Genomic DNA, 6,607 nt, shown 5'->3' on the forward strand with positions numbered 1-6,607 from the left:
GCTGGAATGGGCTACAAGACCATCGCCAAGCAACTCGGTGAGAAGGTGACAACAGTTGGTGTGATTATTTGCAAATGGAAAAAACACAAAAGAACTGTCAATCTCCCTCGGCCTGGGGCTCCATGCAAGATCTCACCTCGTGGAGTTGCAATGATCATGAGAACGGTGAGGAATCAGCCCAGAACTACACAGGAGGATCTTTTCAATGATCTCAATGCAGCTGGGACCATAGTCATCAAGAAAACAATTGGTAACACATTACGCCGTGAAGAACTGAAATCCTGCAGCGCCCGCAAGGTCTCCCTGCTCAAGACAGCACATATACATGCCCATCTGAAGTTTGCCAATGAACATCTGAATGATTCAGAGGACAACTGGGTGAAAGATGAGACCAAAATGGAGCTCTTTGGCATCAACTCAACTCGCCGTGTTTGGAGGAGGAGGAATGCTGCCTATGACCCCAAGAACACCATCCCCACCGTCAAACATGGAGGTGGAAACATTATGCTTTGGGGGTGTTTTTCTGCTAAAGGGACAGGACAACTTCACCGCATCAAAAGGACGATGGACAGGGCCATGTGCGGTCAAATTTTGCGTGAGAACCTCCTTCCCTCAGCCAGGGCATTGAAAATGGGTCGTGGATGGGTATTCCAGCATGACAATGACCCAAAACACACAGCTAAGGCAACAAAGGAGTGGCTCAAGAAGAAGCACATTAAGGTCCTGGAGTGGCCTAGCCAGTTTCCAGACCTTAATCCCATAGAAAATCTGTGGAGGGAGCTGAAGGTTCGAGTTGCCAAACGTCAGCCTCGAAACCTTAATGACTTGGAGAAGATCTGCAAAGAGGAGGGGGACAAAATCCCTCCTGAGATGTGTGCAAACCTGTGATTGCCAACAAGGGTTTTGCCTCCAAGTACTAAGTCATGTTTTGCAGAGGGGTCAAATACTTATTTCCCTCATTAAAATGCAAATCATTTTATAACATTTTTGACATGGGTTTTTCTGGATTTTTTTGGTGTTATTCTGTCTCTCACTGTCACATTTACATTTACGTAATTTAGCAGACGCTCTTATCCAGAGCGACTTACAAATTGGTGCATTCACCTTATGATATCCAGTGGAACAACCACTTTTCAATAGTACATCTATATATTTTGGGGGGGGGGGGGTAGAAGGATTACTTTATCCTATCCCAGGTATTCCTTAAAGAGGTGGGGTTTCAGGTGTCTCCGGAAGGTGGTGATTGACTCCGCTGTCCTGGCGTCGTGAGGGAGCTTGTTCCACCATTGGGGTGCCAGAGCAGCGAACAGTTTTGACTGGGCTGAGCGGGAACTGTGCTTCCTCAGAGGTAGTGGGGCCAGCAGGCCAGAGGTGGATGAACGCAGTGCCCTTGTTTGGGTGTAGGGCCTGATCAGAGCCTGAAGGTACTGAGGTGCCGTTCCCCTCACAGCTCCGTAGGCAAGCACCATGGTCTTGTAGCAGATGCGAGCTTCAACTGGAAGCCAGTGGAGAGAGCGGAGGAGCGGGGTGACGTGAGAGAACTTGGGAAGGTTGAACACCAGACGGGCTGCGGCATTCTGGATGAGTTGTAGGGGTTTAATGGCACAGGCAGGGAGCCCAGCCAACAGCGAGTTGCAGTAATCCAGACGGGAGATGACAAGTGCCTGGATTAGGACCTGCGCCGCTTCCTGTGTGAGGCAGGGTCGTACTCTGCGAATGTTGTAGAATGATATAAGCTAATAGATGATAGAAGCCCATCTCCTACTGTAAATAACCTGCACACTGTGTGTGTAGCCAGCCAGGTAGAAAAATGACAGAAAAAACGGACATCAGAGCATTTTTCAGTTCACCAAAACGCTAAGTAAGAACCCTAGTAGCCTAATATCTCAACGACTAGTTGATAAAATGTTCATAAGAAGTGAAATGCTAATGGAAATGTTTCACAATGATGTCATTAGGCAGAGCAGGCAACAGATGGCACACAGACAGCAGAGCTGGGGACAGATATGCAGGGACAGACTGGCAGAGACAGGGAGTCTCAGGTAAGTTTGTTGAGTCTTTGTTTGGCAACATAATGAAAGGTTCTCTCTTTTTTAGACCTGTAAAAAAGGGACATAATTGGAAAATGCCATGGATACTCCCACTCTCAACTTAAACTGGTGACTGAACCAAGATTTGTTTAAGGCAATGGTATTGCTATTGTGATTAATTGTGTAGTTTTGGGTACCTGTAGTTAGGAGTATGGCAAACACCTTATTTATTTTCTAGGAGACAGACCGTGAGGGTGGTGAAAGTGACAGAGCCAAGGAGAGAGACTTCAGAGGACAGTGTCACAGCCATAGCAGGACCAGGTGTCAACCTTGTTGCCAGCAGCACCAGTATATGTAACAGTGGCACAGCATTGTCCAGTTACCTCAGTGATGGCACAAAACCATATCAGCCACACCCACAATTTATAGAACCACAAACTCTTGCCAACAGAGTGTTGACATTTCAAGAGAAATGGTTTTGCGATTTCCCCTGGCTACATTATAATCCATCAATAAAAGGAGTGTTGTGTTTTCACTGTAGCCAAGCGTTTTGAAGCCAGCCATCTTTTGGCGGAAGAGCGGATGCTGCCTTCATTAGTGCAGGATTTAGGAACTGTAGAAAAGCCATTGAAAAATTCACAGCACATCAAAACTGCCAAACCCACTGCCACTTTGTAACTTTAACAGCACACCAGCTAAATCCAATCAGTGCCCAGTTATCCAGCGCGTGGGGTAAACAGCAGGAGGACGCAAGGCATTGCTTGATGAAAATTGTTAGTTCGGTGTGTCGTAGAAATATTTGCTCAATAATATTTCTCAGATACCGGAACTTGTGAATTCAAATAGACTTTATTACAAAGTGACAAGCCAAGCTGGTCCATGGATCAACTGTCTTCCCAGCTTCGACACACACTTTTTATACAGTTTTCATCCTTACATCACACACATATCATCTCCTCTTTATGTTAATGATTCATCCCCTCTGGTACTGGCCACCATTATCTTTTTGCCTTGCACTCATTTTAGCTTAGTTTCCTCATTCTTATTGGCACAGACATTAGGGCATATATTCTATTGGTGGCGTAACCATAGCAATGACAGAAATAAACAGACATGCACACTCCTAATGCAGGTGCATGCCTAATGGTGCTTAAATAATACAAACCCATGCTCTTCTTGCACGTTCATGTCTTATGGTGCTTGTAAATGATTAACTAATGTGTATGTACAATGGCCTTCACAAGACCAGGCATGACCCAGAATCGTTAGGCCTGTGTTGATCCAGCTTTGCACATTCATATGGATTCTGCTTACACATGTCTAATGGTTAACCCTATATTGATTCTGCGTACCAGCTTTGCACATTCACATGGATGCTGCTTATCCTAAGATGCATAACATGTACTGGAACATCCCCAATAGGTGCGGCATGTAGAAAGACAGGGACAAGCCTTTAGAGGTCACACGGATGACAGTGGGGATTTATACCAGCTTTTGAAACTTAGGGCAGAGAGGATGATCCCATTTTACTGAAGTGGTTAACAGCGCATACCACAATGTACACAGGCCCCAATAGCTATTATTTAAAATTGCATACTTTGTGTGACATACTTGTCCATAGCTGTTGTTTGAAGAGTTGAGACACTGACTGAACAATAAATAAGTATTTTTTAAGGATATTTTGGTTGATTTATTTGGGTTATTCATTGAAGTAGTTCTTTCACTTTTAGAACTACTTATTTTGAGCTTTTTGTTCTTGTAAAGCTATTGTAGTAGACATATTTAATGACTATATAAATATCAGAAAACTGAAAGGGCAACTTTGTGATGGTTCTCAATGGAGATTATTTTAGATGAGATCACAACAAACTTCTCCCATACAGTGTACAGTACCATTGTCACCTACTGGCCTTTCTTTGTATTGCTGGTTGTAAATACAAATACCTGCATACATGCTGGACTGATAAGGAACACTGCTATAACTATTATCCAGTAGTAGTATTATAATTATATAAACATTTGAACAAGTTGGGACAACCATTCAGTTAATTACTGTACCTATCAATTATCCAGTAGTAGTAATTATGGTTCCTCAATATACATTTAACATATTACAACGTAGGCTATGTGTTACAGCACTACTTTTGGTGTGTCCCTCAGGAATTGCTCATGTAATTGTCCCCTCCAAAGTTGATATCAGATTTTCACCCCTGATCTAAACATGAATCGATTCTCAAATACGGTACGGTTCTGGAAACAGAAATCCCTCCACTTTCATATCACATCAAAATAAATTCACAAACGCAACAATTACTGTAGGCTACACTGTTTTAACCGGTTTAGATCAGGGGTGAAAATCTGTTTAGATCAGGGGTGAAAATCTGATATCAACTTTGGAGGGGACAATTACATGAGCAATTCCTGTCCCTCAGGAATTGCTCATGTAATTGTCCCCTCCAAAGTTGATATCAGATTTTCACCCCTGATCTAAACATGAATCGATTCTCAAATACGGTACGGTTCTGGAAACAGAAATCCCTCCACTTTCATATCACATCAAAATAAATTCACAAACGCAACAATTACTGTAGGCTACACTGTTTTAACCGGTTTTAACAGTTGCAGCTAACAGTAGGCTATTTTACAATGACAACACATTTGTGGCATCTTTCTTCCGTTTATACACGTGTTCAGAGATGCAGACAAAGAGGAAGAGACAGGCCCAACTCGGCAAAAAATCTGTCTCCTTCCAACAGGTAACTTTTTTTTTGCGCCCAACAAGCAAGGAGTTTTGTATGGAGATCAATGAGTGCCGAATTTGGTCAACAAAACAATGCATGGCTTATTTGCTACATGAGTTTTATTGGATCAAATAGAAGTTTTTTAATGCTTAAATTGTTATGAGTGTCCTGATATAAGTAGGACATGTGACACCCGGGCAACTTTGGGAAAAATACTTCAGGCCTATCAGTTGTCTTGAAATGGCTATGCATTTTCATACATTTCATATGGCATGTAGTAATTTGTGGATGTCCATCATCCATTTCATGTGATATGTTACACAGTATACTAAACAAAAATATAAACACAACATGCAACAATTTCTAAGGTTTACTGAGTTACAGTTCATATAAGGAAATCAATTCATTAGGTCCTAATCTATGGATTTCACATGACTGGGAGTAGAGATATGCATCTGTTCATCACAGATACCCTAAAAGTAGCGGCGTGGATCAGAAAACCAGTCAGTATCTGGTGTGACCACCATTTTCCTCATGCAGCATGACATCTTTTTTACATAAAGTTGATCAGGCTGTTGATTGTGGCCTGTGGAAGGTTGTCCCACTCCTCTTCAATGGCTGTGCAACGTTTCTTGATATTGGCGGGAACTGGAACACACTGTCGTACACGTCGATCCAGATCACCCCTAACATGCTCAATGGGTGACATGTCTGGTGAGTATGCAGGCCATGGAAGAACTGGGACATTTTCAGCTTCCAGGAATTGTGTACAGATCCTTGCGACATGGGGCTGTGCATTATCGACAATGGGCCTCAGGATCTCATCACGGTATCTCTGCATTCAAATTGCCATCGACAAAATTAAATTGTGATCGTTGTCTATAGCTTATGCCTGCCCATACCATAACCCCACCCCCATCATTGGGAACTCTGTTCACAATGTTGACATCAGCAAACCGCTCGCACTCACGATGCCATACACATGGTCTGCAGTTGTGAGGCTGGTTGGACGTACTGCCAAATTCTCTAAAATGACATTGGAGGCAGCTTATGGTAGAGAAATTAACACAATTTTCTGGCAACAGCTCTTGTGGACATTCCTGCGGTCAGCATGCCATTTGCATGCTCCCTCAAAACTTGCACATTTTAGTATGGCCTTTTATTGTCCCCAGCACAAGGTGCACCAGTGTAATGATCATCCTGTTTAATCAGATTCTTGATAATCCATCCACCTGACAGGTGTGGCATATCTTGGCAAAGGAGAAATGCTCACTAATAGGGATGTAAACAAATATGTGCACACAATTCTAGAAAAATAAGCTGTATGGAACCTTTCTGGGATCTTTTATTTCAGCTCAAGAAACATGGGACCAACTCTTTACATGTGTTTATATTTTAGTTCAGTGTACAATAAGTATGATATGTTCCTAATTGTACTTTGTTGTGACTGTTATCTTTGTGGCTAGCGTTAGCTGGGTAAAGTTTAGGGTTCAATTTAGGAGTTAGGGTTAGGGGAAGGGTTAGCTAACATGCTAAGTAGTTGCAATGTTGCTAAAATTGTCTGTGATGTGAATCGAACATTCACGTTATACAACCACCCATACTCCCAGGCCAACCTCCCTCCTTTTGTTTTTGGCTTAATAGTCGAATTCAGCAAATTGAAAAAAAGGGTCAGATCCTTAAGATGTTTTATTAAGTAACCTTCTGTCTTATGTAACCATATCAAACATACCATACAAATAGACTACCACAGTATGAGTCATAATACCCAGCAGTCAAACAGGGAAATGGTTCCAATCGTATTTCCACCATTCATTTTTCCCATAGGGGATTTTA

The sequence above is a fragment of the Salmo trutta genome, chromosome 5 (genome assembly GCF_901001165.1).
Source record: "Salmo trutta chromosome 5, fSalTru1.1, whole genome shotgun sequence".
NCBI lineage: Eukaryota > Metazoa > Chordata > Actinopteri > Salmoniformes > Salmonidae > Salmo > Salmo trutta.